Source organism: Agelaius phoeniceus, chromosome 9 (assembly GCF_051311805.1).
Source record: "Agelaius phoeniceus isolate bAgePho1 chromosome 9, bAgePho1.hap1, whole genome shotgun sequence".
Classification (NCBI taxonomy): domain Eukaryota; kingdom Metazoa; phylum Chordata; class Aves; order Passeriformes; family Icteridae; genus Agelaius; species Agelaius phoeniceus.
The window spans coordinates 19,134,101-19,155,674 of NC_135273.1; the positions used below are offsets into that span (position 1 = coordinate 19,134,101).

The following is a 21,574-nucleotide window of genomic DNA, read 5'->3' on the forward strand; positions in this document are numbered from 1 at the left end:
GCCCAAACTCTCCCATCTATCATACGACTATAAACCAAAGTTCTCTTTGGTCCTTTCAGGTTAGACTGTTTCAAGTGAATTTAGACACTGATAAATTTAGATGCTCCTTGTGGCAGTCTCCTAAAAATGAACTTGGAGGCAGATGCTGGTGAGAACTTTTCCTTTGTTTAGCAAATCATATAGTTCACCTAAGAACATAGGTTTCATGAGATGATAATCATCCCAGAGAAATCTGAATTAGACAGTGTACGTTAGTAGGAACAGGAGGGAGCACGTCACGGAATACTTACACAGTACTGTAAGTTATGCAATTGTCGTTTAAGCACTATTTCCTGCTTCTCTTAAATTAATGAAATATCTTGGATTAATGAATGAGGTCCAGAAAGGTAAAGCAAAACAACCTCCCCCTGATTTTCACCTCTATCCCAGTTCTGGGATGGCCAGGTTCAGTACTGGGAACTCCCAGTTAGTTCTTAGTCAACGGACATCAAAGGTAAAGCATTTCAGAGTTCAGTCAGTCTTCTGGACACACTTTGAACCCTGAGTTCCTGAGATCAGACCTAACTGATACCCCATGGCAGAGAACAGAGTTTAGTGCATGTATTATCTCAGTCAAACCGCTGGATGCTTTTTCAATCTTCTCTTAGGTATTGGATATCCATTAATTTCTAGTGTTAAGCATATGGTTTAGGGAGATGTTTCCATTTTCACGATATAGCAATTGGCTAATGATGCCTAGTTAAAGTCTCCAGTAATGATGTGCTTTTAAAAATACATATGGAAAGACACATACATTAACTTGCATTATAAGGACCAGTGAAATATACTTGTACATTGAAATATTATTGAGCATATGGCCAATTTCAGTGGCTGCAGACTGCCCTGTAGTTTAGAGCAAAGAATGGCATATTCGAAGATCAGATTGCTCTTACCAGTTCTGACATTATTTTTCTGACTGATCTTAGGCAGGTCACACAGACTCCTTAGAAGGCTGTTTTGCCATCTGTAAAACAAAAATAACAGCTTTTAGTTACTTTTGTAAGACTCAGTATGATCTTTCACTAAAACTCTCCATTGAATACAACACATAACAATAAAAAAGTTAAAAACTGGTGCTAGGTTGTTTTACATCAGCTGAGGCTTTAGCTCATGCAATTGAGGTAAATGTAACATTTCAAGACAATTATCTGCCAAGAAGCAGGCACATTAGGGCAGGAGCTGTGTTGTATGCAGAAGAAATCAGTATTACGCAAACAGAGCTTTCTGAGCCACCCTCGCTAGCCAGCAGCACTTGAGAAATCCCCAAAGGACATCCCACCAAAGTCACTGTGAATCTCCTTGTTTTTCCTTCTCCCTGAACAAATCTGGAATTCTTTGAAGACAGGTATTGAGTCTAGGGAGAAGCTGTAAGAGTACAGAGTATGTCCAATGGTAGCTTGTTCATAGTGATCAAAAGTAGTGACAACTGCATTGTCTGCAGTGAACTTGGGGTGAACTGCCTGAGTTTTAACCTGCAAGCATGTGGGTGGGTGTGTGTGTGTCACACAAACCTATCACCACTGCTGGTATTTAGTAGGCACAAGTCAGTTTTCTCAATATAGCCACCAAATATTCGACTTGTCAGATACACTGGGTTTGCCTCTGTCTGACACTGTTTTGGTGCAAGGCAGGGGTGAAGAAAACTTGTCCGACGGTACTCAATGGAGATTACCAGGACTTGTAAACTGGCATTCCTAGCACGCACGGAGGAAACTCGGGATTCTAGCAGGAATCCTCTCTCCCAGCTGATGCTGAGTTTAAGGTTCCTATGCGGTTTCCTGCATCAGGGCACACTCTCAAGGTAGACTTCTCCTGCCAGTTGCTTTCAGCTGAGGAAAGAATGTAATCGGGTCACACAGGGCTTCATTACAGGGAATATACTCCTTTAAATTCAGACTCTTTTCCATCAGACACAAACCTGGTATTATCTTCTTTTTATCATTGCAAATAAAGGACAGGCTCATAAAGCAGAGGTTACAAACAATGTTACTGCAGCTGAAGGAGTAAATGAATGCTCACAGCATTTCTCTTTGTCTTATTCATTGTATCTGGCCATTGGAAGGTTGTATGGGGGGAGTACAATAAGCTAGCTGCATTTTTTCTAATTTTCATATTGCAGAGATATTAGCTCAACAGAGCCAGTCAGCAAGTAGAATTGGTTGTGCCTGGGAAGTTTTGAACTCCCTGTTCTCTGAACCTTGAAGTTCAGAACCGTATCGGCCCCTTTATCACCTAAAAATCCCAGCCCTTCCTTTTTCTATAGATGTACAAAAAGCTTGATTTTTGTTGGAAGTCAAATATTTTCAAGCTTTTGCAACTACTGAATTATTGCTGCATTCTGCCATAGAGGTAGCTGCAGTTCTGTGCTGGGTGAGTGAGTCTTATGGAGCTAAACCTCCCTTACCAGAATCAGTATTATGTGGAAAAAACTCATTTGACTTTGGGAGAAAAGAGGAGAAATATAAGTGGCTTGGCCAAGAAATGATGAAGGGGTGAGAACAATATAGTGAAGGGCACAGTCCTTCCAACAGGAAAGGAATTATTCACATTTAAACAAAGCACTATAGGCAGGAATGAAGGGAGGCAAATAAGAAAGGAAACATTTAAATGGTAGCAGAAGGTATCCTCTGATAGGGAGGTCCATTAAAATGTGGAATTGCATCCCATAGGAATTCCTGATTTCTTGGAATATATAAAAGTAGGTGGCATTAATAACAAGCAAATATACAATAAGAAATAGTCTTGTGTTGGCTAAAGAGACAGATAATGGTCTAGCAGGCCAGCTGGACCTTTTATGATATGACATGATGCATACAAAACAAAGTCGTGTTTTCAGACATATATCAAATATCAGAAAACTCCCATCTCTAACCCCAAAGCCTATTCAAACAAAAGATTTTCATTTTACTTGAATAACAGTATATGACTTCAAAACAGTTGAACAAGACTGATCTTCACTTAGATTCTATTGTCCTTAATTAAGGCATAGTGAAATTCAAATGGAATTCAAGCTCTCCACTGAAAATCAGCAAAATATTTAGACATCACACTTTTGCTGTTGGTCTCTATAAATGGAAAGCTAGAAACTTCTAAAAGCATTTGCCATTGGTCTGACATCCACATAGCTCACTGGGGGTTTAGGAAATCCTATCTGTGTGTAGATGGCTCTAACAGTGATTACTACTCATGAAAGCATCAGAAAGGTTTGAGTTCTTCTCCCAAATGATTATTTTTTAAACTGAGATTAACAGGAATGAGGATTTTTTTCCACTCTAATGCAAATTAACCTATTGGAGCCTACAGCTGCATTGCCATATTTATCAGTCCCAACTGTTTAAAAATGCCAAGGTAGAGCCTAAACTGTGTAATTGGCATAAGAATCACGAGCACTTGTAATACAATGTAGGTTTGTTTTCACTTGTTTTCTCTTTTCTACTCTAAATTTTAAAGAGGATTTGGATATCCGACTCCTATTAAACATCTTTAAAAACATCTTAACAATGCAGTCCTTTGAGTCTTCTGAGAGCTGACAGGTCCCTTTTCAAGCCCCCACAAGCACTGGCAACATACTTTATTAAATGAGAACTGAAATTCTCATGCTACCACTTGACTAGAGGAGCTGGAAAACCCAAAAAACACAGTTAGGCTTGTGATGAAATACTAAACACTATGATACTCAGCACTAGCCTCCAATTTTCTCTATTGCCAGTAACTGAGGGCTGATTTTGCAGCACTTACATGGCTACCTACCCAGCTGAAAATCACAAATCTAATCACTTGGTTCCCAAATTCCTCAAGGTGCACTTACAAATATTCATTTCCAATCAATTTATGCCTGCTAATATTTCTCAATGCTTACTTGTGATCACAGAGTCAGAAGAAATGCCAGTGCTTACTATTTCTTTTGCAATAGCATAAAGAGGCTCTGTGCATAGATCACAAACCATTGTCCAAAACAGGCACAGCGTAAATAGGAATTTCTTTCAAGAGGCACTTTTAGAAAATCAGCATATACACATGTCTTGGTTTACACCAGCCCCTTAGCTTCTACTAGGCTCATAACTCAGACAGTCCTCAAGGTTTCAGGGGTCCTGAAACAAACATCTTTGTCTGTCATAGGAAATGAGATATGTGGGAAGGGCTCACTCATCAAGTCCAAGTCTAGGTAAAAAGCAGAGCAAAACTGAAGAGTCCTTTTCTATGGGCTCATATTTGACAAGACGGAGGCTGCACACCAGCCAGGCTGAAAGAGCCTCCCCCCTCTTCCATGATAAGTAGGCATATAAATAAATAAATAAATGGCATCCTAACTGCACTGAGAACTCAATAAAACAATCACATCAAATATGAGGAGGTATAAATCTCATGTCTGCACAGGTAACCCACTCAATTGCTTTTATTATGGCTCAGCCTGACTCCATTTATTACCATCCGTGGCCTGGGTGAAGGATGTTTGCATGGAGGGTGGTCTCCTGGTGAAATCCTATCCCTGGAGCAGTGACAATCAGCCCATACAGAGGTGGATTTTGGTGGGGAGACCAAAGGCAGATCCATCTGTCTGCATGAAAACTAATCAATAACCCTGTAACTAGACCCCTTGTCACTGGGAAATGGACAACACAATAGTTCAATCCTGGAGCCATTGGAGAGGAATAGCTGTGGTTGAGGTATGAAGAATGACAGGATATATGCATGAAATGTTTGAGACATATGGAGAGAATATGTCTGTCCATACAGACATTGAGGAGGAGCGAAGATATAGAAGGAGTGTCGAGGGTACATTAGTATATAGTAGGCAGATTTGAAAGGTTAATGTGTTCAGAGGTGGGCATAAGGAACAAAAAAAGCCAAATTATACTGTATTTTTTGTACAGGACATTTATACAGAGAGTGCAAGTGCAAGGCAGATAGGCACCTTTGGGAAAACGTGCCTGTTGGTTGGATACTACATATTGGTATATGGTAGAGGGCACGTGTCTCTGAGCAGGCACGTAGATGGTGACACAAAATGCTGCTCCACAAAAGGAAGCATATTCAGGAGTTCAGTGCAGTCAGGGAAGGATATTCCTTTGTCCTTTGTCTGGCTTGGGATTTATGTGTGTACTAGTTTTGACAGAGAGGAGGAAGAGTGATGTGCCAAAAGCCTGAGCTAACAGACTCTGAGTACCCAGATACACTTCCCAGAAAATGCTATATATGAAACATTTACCCAAACCTCACTGTTAATTCAGGAAGGGAGATTCTGGTGGCTTGTCTCTGCCTCTATGAAAAATAGAAATAGGACATTTCTTGCTTTTGTCATCCCTTAGCTCTGCACTTCCTGTAGCATTTCTAAAACCTGCACAGCATACTGTTCCCCAGACTTCTAGCAATTCACTAACACATGCACACATACACAGGTAGGATGGAGTTTGTCTCTAATAATTGTTCATGCCAGGAAGAAAATTTACTATTCTTATGTTTAGCTCCATTTTCAACAGATCCTCCTCCTTTCAAGGTAAGAATTCTTCCCTCTCTTATGGGTCCAAGGCATAAGGGTTAAATAGCCATCTCTGCCTGGAAGACAAATTGCTTCAAGATTAGTGATCAGCTCTGCTCAAAATGCCCATCACTGTATTTCATTTGAGAAGGGTGGTACCCATGTTTTGCTACCAGACTGATGTCTGCTTGCTAATTTACACAAGGAAAAGCAGAGACTGCAACCAGACAACTAAGTCACAAAAGAAACCCTCATGTATCTGTCAGACAGGATGCCCTGTACCACCTCTAGTTCCAGGGTAGTTTGCACAGTTCTGGCAACAAAAAGAGCACTCATTTCATTGGTCAGGAAGGAATAATATCACAGCCCTTTGATTCCCAAAATCAATCCTCATTTGTTTCAAGCTGGGCGAAAATACAACAGCAGCATCATTATCCCACTGCTCACTTTCAAGCTCTCACTTTAAAATTTCGCTAGATTCCTTGAGCACTAAGATTTGGGCTCTTCTTAAAGGGATTACTGCCTTTCAATATATCCATGTTTCTCTAAAAATACTTTTAAGAACAAGTTTTGGTCATCTGCCTCTACAAAGAATGACTACAGCATGATGTAGCTAGGTAGTAGTGCCTGCTGTTAATATTTGCCTCAATTTAGGGCACTTCTTGGTTGTTTAACTGCAGACTTTTGAACTTGAAAAATTAAAAATTTATACATAAATTACACATACAAAAAAAATATATATAAATTTATAAAATCAATAAGAATGGAGGGGATGTATAAAAGAAGAGAAAAGGGAGAAATAACATTTCTGAAGAAAAGGATATCATGTTTGCAAACCTTGTGCATGGGGAAGTGTATTTCAGGGATACACTATGTACAAATGTGCCAAGGCAGTGCCAGCAGAGGCAGAGTGGAAAATGTGCAATGTCCCAAATTCCTTTTCTCTATGGAACAAAAAGCAAATTTAGAGTTTAAAAGAGACAATATTTGTAGTGCTGATTTTGATGGATGAGCCACAACATGAAGTTTCCAGAACTTAGGAAGAGAACAGAGTTGGGTGGGGTTGGATAAGGAAAGAGCAAGAGATAAGGATGGAGAGAAAGGCTAAAGCAGATTTGAATTGTATACTGTCAAAATCAGACCTGCTGTGGCTTTCCAGAAGGCAGTTTGGGCCACTGTGCCAAAGACGATGTCGAGTCATTCAGTATTAACATCCAACTCCCTTATGTGGTTTTAACAATTTCAGGCTACACATGTACCTGAGTTTAGGGTCTGTGAGTATGAAGGCAGACAGGATGGGGACAGAGTAAGCGGGTCTGGCTGCATGCAGATTCTTGTGAGGGGTGGATGCTGGAGAGCAGGGAGGAACTGCATGGATGAGTTTGTACGCTTGTACATGAGAAAGCACAAACAAATTTGTAAAAAGATGAGTGCCATGGTTCTAAACCCCCTTTGCAGTTTACATGAGTTTTTGTGACCTGCAAATATTTGAAGAAAAATACACCTTTATGGTATACCTATTGCTCTTCATGCCCCACAGAAAAAAATGAGAGAGCTCGTGGCAGAGGGTGACATGAAATGGAAGGGAGTGTGGTCCATTTCAGGTGGATGTGTATACAAGGAATGCCCCTAGCACAGTGAAAGACAAGGGATAAAGTGATCCTGGGGAGCACAGTCTTTTGAAGCATGCATGCATGAGGAGGATGCCAGCCCTGTAAATGAAGCCTTAGCACTGCACAGAGCACAGCCTTCCAAAATGAAAGCACTTTCTGCACCTCTTGAATATGCTCCAGGATCACTCTGTGCACAGTGAAGTAATTTGAGCATGGAAACCTGGGTGCCTTTGTGCAGATAAACCTTTGAGTCTCTATTGTTCCACTAGACAATCTTCTCTGTAATGGATATTTGGGCGAGACATGCCCTATACCCCACGACATGTGTACAAGGAGGAGCATTGGGCATATCACTAGGGCAACATGTCCAGCTGGGAGTATAGACTTTTAGCAAGCAGGTATTATTGGTCTGTGTAAGAACTAAGAATAGTCTTATCCATGGAAACAACGTCACAACTCTGCAGTTACATGCAGAGAGTCACAGCGGTGAGCAAAGGCACAGCAATATGTGGGACTCTGCACGGGATTCTGTGCCACCCTCTGTGCTTCCCAAGGGCCAGAGAGTCTTGTAAATGCACTGATGAGCTATGGCTCTAAGCAGATGCAGGGGAAGTCCTAACAGTGCTCATATCTTTGCCAGCAGTTCTTTTGGACAGATGTGGGGATAAGCTGCTTTGGGAGCTGTACCACCAATGTGCTGAGGAAACAGCAGGTGAGATGGGCAGCGCCAGTAACACAAACACGTGTGCAAGTGTGTATGACAAAGTGGCATCTGCTGAGATGTGTGAACACAAAATGTGTACGACAGGGCAAATACATATATAAAAGAAAATGTCATGCACAAATGTAGGGACGTGTGCCTGTTGTGGGTACCAAGTGCAACCAGGGAATGAAGGGTGTATATGGCGTGATACATTTGTCAGAGAGTGGATGCGTGGTAGTTCACCTCATACATGATGCAAGAAGAGGATACCTAGGGATAGTGGGGGCAAAGGAGATTACACAAAAGGAGATATTTCTAATTATAGCTATAGTTTAATGCACTGGACTCTGCCCTTCTCTCCTCTCCCCTCCCCTTGCACTCTTTTCCTCATTACCCAGGTTATCTTGTTTGGGTTAAGAGGCCAATTTCAACAGACTATAATTGAAGAGTGAAGAGAATCTGATAAGATAAGGAAGGGACATCATTCCTCAAGGGATCAATAGAGGTTTCATGTTCCTCCTTCCCCTGCTGTGTCCCTAACACGCTAACACTCTGTATCCATGGGACTGGTTTATTTACTCTGCTTGTCTGCAAGACTGGAAAGGAAGTGTGGGAGTAGAATGGGGCTGTAGCCTGTCTGCCACACAGCCAGAGCAGGCAAGGGGGCATGAGGAAGGGACCACAGTCTCCTCTGGGACTCATGAGGAGGCAGGGAGGTGAGAAGTCTGATACCCTTCTGGCTCTGGCAAGGGCACAGATTAACAAGGGGGTGCTCACCTTTGGCCTTTTATCTCATCGTTGCTCTGCAATGAAAGGATATGGATAATTTTTCTTTATTTAGACTTGCTTTCCCTAGCATCCATGTGCAGACAAGCTCAAGCTTTTTATAAGCACTCACAGGGCAACCTCTAGGGCCCCTCAGGGTGACTGAGGCATAATTACCCCTTCCACAAGGAGGGCTGGTAGCTGCTCCTGAGTAGGTTTATGTTAGAATCTGAAGTTCAGGCTTGACAGACCCAGCATCTCACAAGATGTTCTTAGTAGTTTTCTGGACCAAACAGGCATGTTTGGGATCCCCTTAAGAAACACGAAGCTGTCTCAGCAGTGAATGCAAGTCCTTGTGGCAGGGCTGCTAGGGCTCCCACACCGCAAAGGCAGAGTTTGTTCCACTCCTGACTCATGCTCTTTGGCAAGAAGATGCGTATTTCACAGAAGCAATGTGAGATTGCCTATGTGAGATCCACAGTAACTCATGCCCATGTGAGATGCATATGAATGTGCAGGCAGCTGGGGCACTGTAAAGAAGTCCCTCCAGGAGGCCCAGCCTCCCACATCAGGCAAGCTCTGTAGATGTTCCCCCATCCCTGCAGCTGGCATAGGAATGCTCAGGCACAGGGAGATGAGCTGAGGGGTCAGCACAGTACAGGATACAATCCAGATCCCATACAACAGGGCTGGGCAAGTTGCTGGAGAGACTGAGACATGGAGGGGTCTGGGGCTGAGATATCTTCTTCCAGCTGATTTCTCTTTTATTTTTAACACCCAGAGAAACAGACGCTGAGAGCAAGTCAGTCATGCAGGGAGCATGTGGCAGAGTTGGGAATACAACCCAGATCCCCTGACTCCCAACCTCAGGCTTTAACCACTAGACCATGCTTCCCTCTAAGCCACCTTGAACTTTCCTCAGTGAGGATGGGGGCTACTAAGCCTCTGTGGGCTGCAGTTTACCAAGCTGTCAGGAGTGTGCTCACTGGACCGCCTCACCAGAGACAGCCTTCCTCACGCATGCTAAAAAAGTTGAAAAGAAATTCATTTCATGGCCGGTGGTTGCTTAAAAAAGGCGATTCCAGCATATGTATGTGATAAATGTTAACTGTGCATTAATCGCATTAAAGAGGACCCTATAAACTTTTCATTTCTAATTAAATTCTGGCCGGTGATTCTGGCGAAGCCAGCTCACTCCGGGCCTTTGTTTATGTGGAAAATTAAAATGCAAATACAATGGAATTTATTTCCATTACTAGAGTGATATGCTGGGCTCCTCTGTTTAACAGCCTCCAATTATTTTTCAAACAGGTCTCTCTCCCTCTTTCCCTCCCTCTCTCCCTTCCTCACTCCCTCATTTTTTTCCCTTCTCCCTGTTACCCTGATGCTGCTACCCCAGTGTGAGGGGTGGAATCTGGTAAAGCAGTGGTTGAGCTAAGGACCATGTCATCTGTTCAAGGTCAAACTCAGGCCAGAATGCAGAGGAGAAAGTGGGGGAAAGAGTGTGAGAGCACAAACAAGAGAGCAAGGGAAGTAACAAGGCTTGAGCTAATGCAAGGATGAGTAAGGAGTTCCCTGTTAGCAGCCTCACTGAAAAATATAAGCTAAATTCACTGGCTTGCTAAATCCCAGCCATATAGATGGCCTGACTGAGAGAGGTCATAGATCTTTCCCTGATGAGATATTTTGATGAGAGGGTACAAGTGAAAACTCTCTCTGGAAGTTTTCTGGATCTTTCACAGCCTTTTTCATAGACTTTATCTGGATGTGACTGCTGCTGGGCTAAATCCTGATGGCTGAGGAAGGACAGAACAGGCCCAATGCCAGACACATTGCCTGTGCAGAGCAAATAAATTCATGCAGCAATGACACATAATCATCAGCTGAAAAATAACTGAACTCTCTTGTTCATTTCCAAGGGACCAAATGTGGCCACACTGTCTTAAAGCATTACTGCACAATACCCGCACAAGTCAGAAGCCATTGCACAAACCCAGAGATTCATTGTACGTTTAAAATTTCTTAACACATATATTTACTGCTAAATGCTGCTGACACAGAGTCCCATTCTTTCTTACATATATGAAAGACCCAGGTCAGTTCAGACTTGGGAACATCGCCAGTCAGTCACACACAGATCAGAAGCATCTGTTAACTGACACAGATGCCCTTCTATGCATTAATGTAGAAAGTCATACAAGAAGACCCTTGCAAAGGCAAGCGTGCACTTCACTGAAGACATGTAGTAATTTATAGATCCTTTCACAGACTCAGTCAAATCTATTTGAAACTGCACAGAATTGTCTTGCATGTAATTGTGAAGAACCTTATCCAAAAACGTAACTGAAGGTCTTAGCAAAATCCCTGAGAACACCAGAAGACACACACACCTTGAAGCATGCAGCTGAGAACCAGCCAGACACACCACCCCACGTGTCACACACACAAGAGACGTACCTTTGGCATGCCCTGTGGGCAGGGAGAGCTCGTGAGCCAAAGGGATATTCTTTTAGTGCATGTGAGCATCTTAAGGAATCACCTAGTGTAAATGATCCTGCCCCAGCTGAGACAGGGAAACAGGAGAAGGACACATTCACTTAGAACACTGAAAAGAGGCCATTACCCAGTCAAACAACCCAATCCCTGACATCATTATTCAATACACAGGAGCCCTGAAATGCACACTAACTCAATCACACGATTACAAAATAATACTGATGGAATCAATGAGACAGACATGCAGACATACAAAGCACACCCAGCCTGGTGTTAATACACAATAACAGCCTCCCAACAAGCGAATACAAAACAGCCATTCACGACCACAGGGCAAAACACCAAAACATGGGGCCACATTCTCAAGGGAGACTTGAAAACTCTGGTAACAAAACCCACCCTTGCCAGAGGGGTCTTAGGGTATGGGCAAAATCTGGCAGTTGTCAGTCTAGTGAGAAGCAAATAGTAAAAGCCTTGTTGAGCAGCACAACTGAGCACATTCATGTCCTTGTGAGGCTGGTGGACTCCCAGAGCACTCAGAACCATTCAGAATTGCACCCACAGCTTTGAAATAGACTGATCTAGTGAAGTGACACCTGCTCAATGACCAAAAGCATCATGCAGGCACTCTTAACACAAGAAGGGGTGCATGACATTCACCAAAACACAAGCCATTATAAGAAAGGAAATCCTACAGAATATTGCAAACAAAACAAATTCACACTGTGGACAGATCAAAATACTGTTCAGCACCCAAAGCCACAGAACTATCTCACAGACATGCCTCTGTAACACAGCCAAATCCTCTTTCCAAACCACAGCAGCACCCCCAAACTTAACAGAGAGTAGTGTCTTTCCTCTTCACGGAGGAAAAAAGCAAAGTGACACATAGAACAGGCTCATAACACCACAAATAATCATCCTTCCTTGTGCCTTGCAGATTGTGCCAGACCATGCTAACCCAAGCGCTTAACACACAGCCCAAACAGCCAGCTTTTGCAAATCCTGCATGATCTTCCTGGGAGGGAGATGGGGGAACCAGTCTGTAAGTCCTTTCCCTGGCACAGCAGGCAGCAGCTCGTAGCAGGTTATGTGCACAAGAATGTGCTGTTATTGAAACAGCCAGCAAGGCTTGGGGAAGGCTGCTGTTGGTTGTGTGTGCCTGCGTGTGTTTTGTGTACAGGAATTCCCCTTCCTCTACCCAGTGCTGCTGCTTGTAGCCATTAAAAAGCCCAGGTCCTCATGCTGGGTGTTCAGTGAGTATTGATTCGGTCTGCAAGCAATTTTAATATTTCTTCAGGGACTTTCCAGCAACAGCACAAGTCATTAATTCACCCTCCCAAATTGCTTATTCAATAGAAGGAACATGGCTCCTGAATAAAGTCCCAGAATTTATGTGACTCACATGAGTCAGGAGGTCAAACAACTGTTATGGAGCGAAGTTAAAAATCCAAATAAAATATTGACACTTTTTTGGGAGTGAGAGGAGGGGGAAGGGGGAAGGGAAAGAAAAGGTATTTAAAATAGGGTTTTGTTGCAATGCCCCCAGGATAAAGAATGGAAAGAGATTGAAGACAAGCTGGAGTTTGTAAAATCAATGGGATTTATTGCATATCCGCTTGGCATTTAATAACTCCTTCCTTTCCATCTTCCCCTGCTCTGTTTGTACATGGGGGAGATAAAAACTACAAATAGCCAGCCACAAAGTACACAGATGGACACCCCAAACACGAACACACAAAGGCAGGTACATGCAGGGATGAATGTTACTGGGAGGCAGCGGCACAGCATCAGAAGGGCCTCTCAGGACTCAGTATCATGACTGAAGCAGATAGAGCCATTCACACAGGGAATTATATTATGCCCATATAGTAGCAAGGAGTGTGTGTCCACAGCCTGAGTTTAAAAAAGGGCTGGGAGGGGAAACTGAGGCACAGAGCAAATTAAAAGACTGCTCACTCACAGAGCTCATCAACAGGGACCCAGGTGTCCTGGTGCCCAGTTTGCGTTTTTGCAGTTGAATGATGGCGCCTTTTATGAGAATGAAAGTGCTCACATTGACTGAGATCAGTCCTCAAGAAGGCCCCCATCTCACAGGAGGGACACACAAACCACACAAAGAAATGGATCTGCAGACACCATACAAGCCCATCCATATGCAGATAGATGCATACAGAGATACAAATACATACATGCTTTTACTAAGCTCATTGACGTTCAGAAAGCAGCGCAGCCAGATCACACACACAGAAGTGGGAGCACACCTGCAGACAGACAGACAGACTGACAGACCTGCAGTGGCCTGTGTGTACAAACCCACAAACACACACATACACACACTGGTGCAGCAGCATAGCCCCACAGAGCAGCACAGCCACTCTGAAAGTCACTGTTTCTGCAAGCCCAGGTTTTACTCATAGGGGCATCCTGTCAGCTAGCTGCACATAAATGGATGCTCACATACACTGAAGTGCATTCTGCACAAGCATATTAATATATAGGACTGTCTCCTTATTGCATTATACTGTGGCTGTTTCAGTGAAACCATGCTAATCTTCTACCACTCAAAGATCCGAGACTGCTGTAGCCATCAAATAACACTATTCATAAGCAATAACTCCATAAAAACCAGCACACAAAATATTGCCTAACCATCTAATCAAAGAGCACTGGATGGCTTGGGACATTTAAGTGGCTTTCTTTGATTTCTTTGGGAGTTTTTTGGGGGTTTTTTTTGGTCTGGTTGATTTTAAGCAAAATCTTAGGTCAGCTGCTTTCTGAGAGGACATTTTCCAAAAGGCAATTTTTTCAAGGGCTTTTTTGCATTGTGATAAAGATATTTGACAGAATTTCCTTCCTAAGGTATCTTTTGACCAAATACAGAGTATGTTTTAAAATTAAGGAAAGCAATGAAAATTTTGAAATTTCCATAATGATGCTCTAAAAATAATAATATTCCTGCATTAAAATATGCTTCTGTCTTACTTCTAAGGTAATTTTGTTCATAATTGATTTTGCAACTGCCTTTTAAAAATTACATGATAGCATCTTTGGTTGACCTCATGCTACCTCCTGTATTCTTAGACTACAAAACGTCCAAGAAAAAAAGTAAAGGGAATATAGTTTTTTAAATCCCCTTGCCTATGTCCCTCAATATTCCTCTGCCTATGAATCCTGATTGCATCTGATCTTGTTGAACTGAAGTTAGATTTAAAAAAATTGAATACATGTTGATTTACAGCTGGAGGCATTCTGATTCATTAGGTGAACAAGTACTTAATTCAGATTAAGGGGACCATGTTTTGAAATAATGGAACTGAATAAAATCACTAAAATTCTCTAGGATATCATGATTTGCAGAAATAATATATCATAATTTGCAATATTGTATTCCACTGCAAAATCCTAAACTGCAAACTTTGAATAATTCAATATTGATAACTCAGGTCTTCAGATAGTGCTGAACAACTGCTGCATCTCTTCTGTATTTACCCCAGCTAGTGCCCGGTTCAGCAAGTCAAGCTCTAGACAAATCAGTCTTAGAGATCACTAAAGCTCACTGGGAGAAAAGTTGTCTGCATGGGGATGTAGGGATAAGGAAACACTTGTGCTTGTGGGAGCATCATTTAAACTGCTTCTCTTGGGAGGTTGGTTGTCAATTCGGAGTCGTTGGAGGAGTCTCAGCTGAGATGGTTTCATTGAGAGGGAATAGCAAACAGGCTTGTTTACACAGGGGCAAACAGGAAAATTAATCTGAGTTAACTTTGCAACTACATTGGTTAAAAGCATTAAAACATTGTTCAGGTGCTCATTCAAAATTTGAGTGTCCTAAATTGAATTAAGTTCACTTCATTTCCAAAGTGAATTAAGCTAAACTAAATTAAAGCTGCCTTAATTCTAAACAAGGGAATCAGAGGTGTAATGCAGTTTAACTAGACGACTTTAATTTCACATATTCAGTTAATTCAAATTATTTTGCAGAGCCTTATGTAGATAAACCCTTAATCTGCTAACTCCTATGGACAGGGACTGTACTTATGCAGGAGCCAGAAAAAGGGGACCCAGAGGCACAGGGTACTCCCCCAGCCACTGCAACTGTAACAGAAAAGGATGGATATAATAGGTTGGTGAAGGCTCACAGAAACCCACAGTTCTGCAGTATATCAGATGGAAGCTAGATATGTTTTTTTGAGAATAGAGCAGTTCTGCCTTCACAAACTTACACAATTATGCAAATGTACACACAGGTATGGGCCTTATAATGCAGCAAGGTTCCACATAAATTATTGATCAGTATTCAGATATGTTAGCTATTACATCATAGATATTAGAGCCTTGTTAAAGACTAGTGCTAGGTGATTGTGACATATAATTTTTAATAAGTATGTGCTGTACAAAAACATCCATATAAATATCTGATGATGGTTTCTAGCCACACATCTAAATATTTTCCCATAAAACTCTGTTAAAACTTGAAATGGTTGAAAAATATTTATCAATTCTTCATGGGACCTGAATATTTAATATGTGACCCAAATGTCTAACTCCATGTAGGCACAGTTATAAATGCAGACCTATAGGTAAACAGGTATGCTGGCTGTGTGGGGAATTAAAACATACCCAGAAACAAACGCTAATGCATTTGCCAACACAATATGGACACATAAACATACAGCTTGTATCTCTAAACACTTGACCTGAGAGTGACTTATATGAGCCAAACAGACTGGTTACAGATTTATCTTTTCACAATATAAAACTGACTTTGTCCTATAAATATGAAAATTAGACAATCTTGTACAGAGACAGGCACCAACTTGATGCTGGGAGTCTATGTAGCACCCACACCCTGAAGTGCTCACTTGTGCTTAACTGCTTTGGGTGACACGATGAAGCAAGGAATAAATGACACCAAGAACAACAAGGACTAGAACAGGAAGGGAAAGATTCAGGTTCTCTGTGAATATTTTTTATGGGTTTTTGAATCAGAACTTTATTAAAATTCTACATTTCAGAGTAGTTGGAACCTACTTTTTCAATAAAATCAAAACATATTATTTTTATTTTAACATAGTCAACAATTCATCTGAAAAAGATAATTTTAAAGGGAAACCCCAAAATTTTTCCTCTCTAATAATACTTATATTTTTCTTACAATTTTGTTGATTTCTTTACAAGCTGGGGTTAAAAGAACATTAGATTTAAAAAACACATTCTCAGCACCATTTTTTAAAATTTATTTTGGCAAAAATCTTCTAACAGTAACTGTGAAAATTTTCCCTAGTTCAGAGGAGTGTAAGGGAGGCACACAAAAGTACATCCCTGTAAAGGGAAACATTTACTTATCCAACACATGCAAGCATGCACTGCAGTGCAGCACTCTGCAGGATACAGAGATAATACACAGCTAATACACAATGCTGCCAAAACCAAAAGTTAAAAAGTCCTGAGTCAGTACCCTCCATAATGAAGAGACTGGCATAAAATTCCCAAGGCTGTAAATAAGATTTTTTTTTCCTTTGCCTCCAGTTCTGGCCCCTTGGGAGTCAGCCAGGTCCCACTTCCACCTGGTCCTTGCAGTTATGAAAGCCAGAAATACCTTGGTATTAAATGAAAGCTGAACTAATTGTTTATCTTCAAGATCTGAGGCTTTACACAAAATACCAGCTATGGCATAACTTGCAAGAGGGCTGAGAATGTTATCTACATTTATCTGATTCCTCCCAGTTCAAGACTCCCTTCCTAGTACACACATGTCTTCTGTTAATCAAAATGAATGTCCACAAGGAATTCAGCACAGACTCCTGAATTTTAATAACTGGAAACGGGCTCAAAGCAAAGCTTTCAATTAAAAGTTCCCATACTCCAGATTAAGATATTTAACCTTGGCAAGCCCGTGTGTTTCTGTAGGTCTTCTTAACTCACCCGCTGGCACGGCCGCTGCTCTGCCAGCTCCAGCGCGCGCCGCGTGGCACTCACCGTGTGCTGGCAGCTCCTGGGGCTGTGCCCTATGCCAGCTCCATGCTGCTGCAGCAGCACTGCTGGCAGCACTCAAGCCGGCCAGGCTAGAGGTGACAGAAAATCACACTCTGAACTGCAGAGTTAGCACTTTGAACTACACATCGTTGCAGTGTAGGTGTAATCAGAAAACAATTCTTAATTCCTAAGAGGTCAAAAATTTCTGGGCATTTCCATAGCAGAAATGTCTTGCTAGTGAAAGGGATTTTAGCTACTAGTGATGCTTTTCTCCTGTTCTCTTCCTATGACTTGTTAGTTTTACAGCTTTTGGTCTTCTCTTGCAGAGATTATGAATTTGTTGAGGGGGAAAGGTAGATCTGTATCTGCTTTAATGGATACTTTGATGGATGCTCTGAGTTGAATGTCTGCTCCATGGTTGCCTATGGTATTAAAATTTGGACTTGATGACCCAGGTGGTTCCTCCTACGCCTGTGTTTCTACATCCAAGACCAGTAGTACTCTTTTTGTCATTTAAGATTTCCTTAACTCACCTTAAAACCAGGTTGTCAAAAACCCAGGATCAAGTTTACTTACAATATTTTGGTACCTGTATGATACCTTCTAAATTTTTGGAATTTTAATGAATTTCTCGAAGAAAGCCTTCCAGACATGAACTGAGTAAAATGAAAGAAGAAACACCTGCCTGAGGACATTTCTATCCTGTAGTCACTACTTGAGTGCAGCTCTTGTAGACATGCTTTAGCCACCTTTAAGCCAGCCAGCCTGGGTCCTGATGGCTCTGTAGCCACAGCTTTGCATAGCACAGCAAATATTCAAGTACACCTGTTTCCCAGGTGGGCAAATGGTTCTTACAGCCTCATGCAGCAATTCATTCCAGGGGGTCAGGCTAGGCAATCTATCCTCATGGGGCTGACCTCTGTCAACCGTCAGTGCCAGGGCCATGAAGTTGCATACTACTGCTCAGCAGAATGAGGTGGCAGGCCAGCCTCCTGCCCGGCACATCTACACTCAGAAGGCAGACATCTTCTTCTTTCTACCCCTCTTCCTTATGTCTGCACTTGTACCATGTAGCACAGCAGAAGTGGAATGGGTAGAGATCTGCTAGAAGCTGAACGTTAATGCTCTGCTCAAATTAAATGAAATAAAACCATATGGTGTCATCATGGGTCACTGATTTAAAACAACAAAAAAATCCTAGCTCTACTCTAAGCCCTTCAGATAGTAAAACTGATGCTGTGAATTGTGTGTCTTAGAGTGCAGTCAAGAAATGCAGTGAGAGAAATGGGCAGGATTGGGCTTTCTCTCTTGTTCGTAGTGAGCAGGCTAACCTGGAACAAAGTGACACTTTTCTCCCCATGTCTGCAGGCATGATGTCAGTCTAGCCCCAGTGAAATTGATGGACCCACACAGATTAACAGCACATACAGAGTCAATTCTCCTCAGAGAGGGCTGGGATTGTCTTTTGAAATATGTAAGGCATCTCCTTTTTGACCTCTCATCTATTTGGAAGCTTTGAGAAAACAGATAATCCCTCTTCATGTACCTTTTAGGACCATCAATCTAATCAATCTAATTAATCTATCATACTTGTGCTTATATATGCTAACACAGTACATGATCACTCATTTTCTCTCTCCTTTTCCAAAAGGTAGGGAGAAAGAAATGCAATTTTCATGATAAAAGCAAGTTTGAATGTGTGAATATTGCTTGTGGCCCCTGAATGTGGCAGGGTTTGAAGGCATTCTGTTGTTTTGGCAGGGAGTGCCAGAGCCCCAGGCCAGCTAGCGATGAAGCTGCTCCTGCCAATGTCAGCTGTTTTTCTGAAGGTTCTAAGTGTTGCAGTAGATTTTGAGAGCAGTAGCTTCTACTGCTCCCACCCTACTTCCTATGAGAAATTATTGGTTGGCTTTTATGTAGCAACTGCAGCTCTGATTTTCCCAATTACATCTGCTGTTCCAAATGCAAACACCACCACCAAAGTCTGTGCAGCTGAAACACAATTCCTGTTGCCTTTGCCCATTTCCCTTCACGTAGAGCCACTGTCAGCAGGGTACATGTCACTTCTGCTTCAAGCAGGAAAATGAAGCCAATACCGTGCTACAGCTCGCTGAAGCACTTACTTGGCCCCTGTTTATTAGAGAGTCTGAGCCCTTCACTCCTCCTTCCAGCTGTCCTCACTGTGCCCCAGGTGGCACGGCAATGCTCCTATCTTCACACTTCAGGCAGGAAACAGAGCACAGAGAGAAATGCCATTTGTCCAAACTCTTGATGAGAGAGGTCTATGACAGAGCAAGAACTGAAGCCCTTCCCTAAATCGGATTAGGCTCTAACTATCAGACTTTTCTATTTCCCTTCCTTCACCCCCAAATCCCTTGGCTGTTTTTCCTCACCATAGTACAAAGCTTGCTTTCCGTTTTGAACTTTGGGCAAACAAGATTTTCCCTCCCCTCTTCTTTTGCTCAACCATGAATTCAGCTGCGTTTTAACCTATGCCCAGAAATATAAGACTGCCTCCTGTTTGAAGCAAAGCCACATTCAGAGCTCTTTATGCCTCTGCAGCACCAATCTGCAGGTGGGATACTGTTGGCTCCATGGGGGCTTTCACCAAAGACCCCAAAGCCGCCTCTTCTCATCCTATGTTGTCCCTCGATGGTCACAAGCCCTTTTGCAGGAAGCCATCTGATGCAGAGGAGGCTCTGTCTCGCTCAGCCCTACCCGTGTGCCCCGCAGGCTGCCTTGTGCAGGCGCCGGCACAACCCCGGCTCGGCGGTGCAGCCCAGCACTAATTAAGCAGCGCGGCACAGCAGGGTGTGTGTGCCTTGGCCATCACAGCCTCCCCTGGACACAGCGCAGAGAAAAGGCTGAAGCTTCGCAATGTTAGCCTTCCAAGAACCGCTTTAATTGCCCAGTAATGCACACCCTGGGGTCTTGTAATGTGCTTCTAATATGGAGCATTTAAAATATGAATACTCCACAACAATTACAAGGAGTTTGGTGCTCTGCTGAGTGTGTCCTTCCACCCTCAAAAATAATCCACGACAATGGAATCTGATCAGAGTGAGGATAGCAATGTTTTCTGAAACCTGTCAGGGTCTTCTTGAGGCAGCAGGACACAACAATCTTTCCTTCAGTTCAACTTCACTCTGTTCTTCCAGGATTAAGACAATTTCTAGATTGTGACTCCAGATTATTCAGTCCTACCTTATCTCCCTCTGATCAGCCCTAGTATGGTTCTTTTATTTGAGATACTGTCAAAATACTCTGCCAGCCATAGTAAGAGAGGAGAAACCACCAAGTATGTTAGGCTTTTAGAGAGTTTGGATAGAAATGTCAGAGAAGCAAGGTGAGTTTTCTGCCATATTTTCTATGTTCTTTTAGTGAGTAATTTCTCCACAAGTTAAGAAGTGATTTTCTACTTGCTTATTTACAAGGAGTGAAAGTTCTTCTCAGAAAGCACTCTGGCTCAGCTAATTTTAACATCTAATATTTTTTGTTACATCTCTTGATTAGAGCTTGTTACAATTGTAATGCTAGAAGATTTTTGTCTGTCCAACTGTATTCAGAATCAGGAGAGGGAATTCCATTAAAACTGACAAAAATAATGAAATAGAAATCAAACATTGGAAATTCATGATCTAATGTTGAGCATTTAAAAAAGTCAAAGGCATTTGGAAATCAGCTGTTGTTTTCAGCTGGTGCTGTATGTAATATTAAGTCTAGAAGGAGTTACTACAAGCCAACTATAGCAACTCATGAATTCCAGGATGGATGTATAATTCATAGTATGATACTATTTACTGTAATGACATTATATGCCATCACTTAACATAATATTGCATATTAAATTCAGATTGTGAAATGAAGTTCAGTTGCTTTACTGCAATCAAAGATCTATAAATGTCCTGTTGCTGAAACTTCAGAAGGCAATGTATTAAATCTGTTTATATTATCCAAAACTCAAAGTAGTCAACTTGTACAAAAATCTCCCACCAGAAAATAAAAAAATGGGAATTTACAGTAAGTACCAGTTTCTGTTCTTAATTAAATACAAAGGCTGTTATTGGAGTCACTGATTGTGATGGAATTAGAGCAGGGATGAATTTAGTCCAAAGGGTCAATTTCTCTTGGAAAAAGATGTTTGAAAATATTGGCATTTATCTCAAGAAATCAGCACTGCTAACTGATGTGTCTGGACTTGTGTCCCTTCTGCTTTTGGGAAGGGCTGAGGATGTAATCTGCAAGACTTCTCTTTCTCCAGTGCCTGAAGGCAAGAACAACCCATCAAAGACAGCAAGAGGTGATCGAGGTTTTGTGACCTCTTACACAGCAGTAATCCAGAAATCCTAGATTTGAGGCAGCAGAGCTGGCTTAGTGCATATTTCAATCCCTAGTAAGGGTGAGAAGCTTTCAGCAACACTGAAGTTTAAAGACAGCATTATTATGCTGCATTTGTTGCTACGGGGCTAGGTCAGCTCTGTTCATCTTTCATCTGCTGTTTCA

At 42.0% G+C, this 21,574-nt stretch overlaps 1 protein-coding gene and 1 long non-coding RNA gene across 5 annotated transcripts in view; one reads left to right on the top strand and one right to left on the bottom strand.

The window, feature by feature from the left end:
• LOC143694770 (uncharacterized) overlaps positions 1–21,574 on the bottom strand; it is a 201,977-nt gene that overhangs the window by 23,065 nt on the left and 157,338 nt on the right. The window contains exon 3 of the long non-coding RNA XR_013183467.1: positions 933–1,003. This is a non-coding gene — a long non-coding RNA (uncharacterized LOC143694770). The remainder of the gene's footprint in view (positions 1–932; positions 1,004–21,574) is intronic.
• Positions 1–21,574, top strand: part of PAX2 (paired box 2) — an 83,137-nt gene that overhangs the window by 9,503 nt on the left and 52,060 nt on the right. The window lies entirely within an intron of this gene.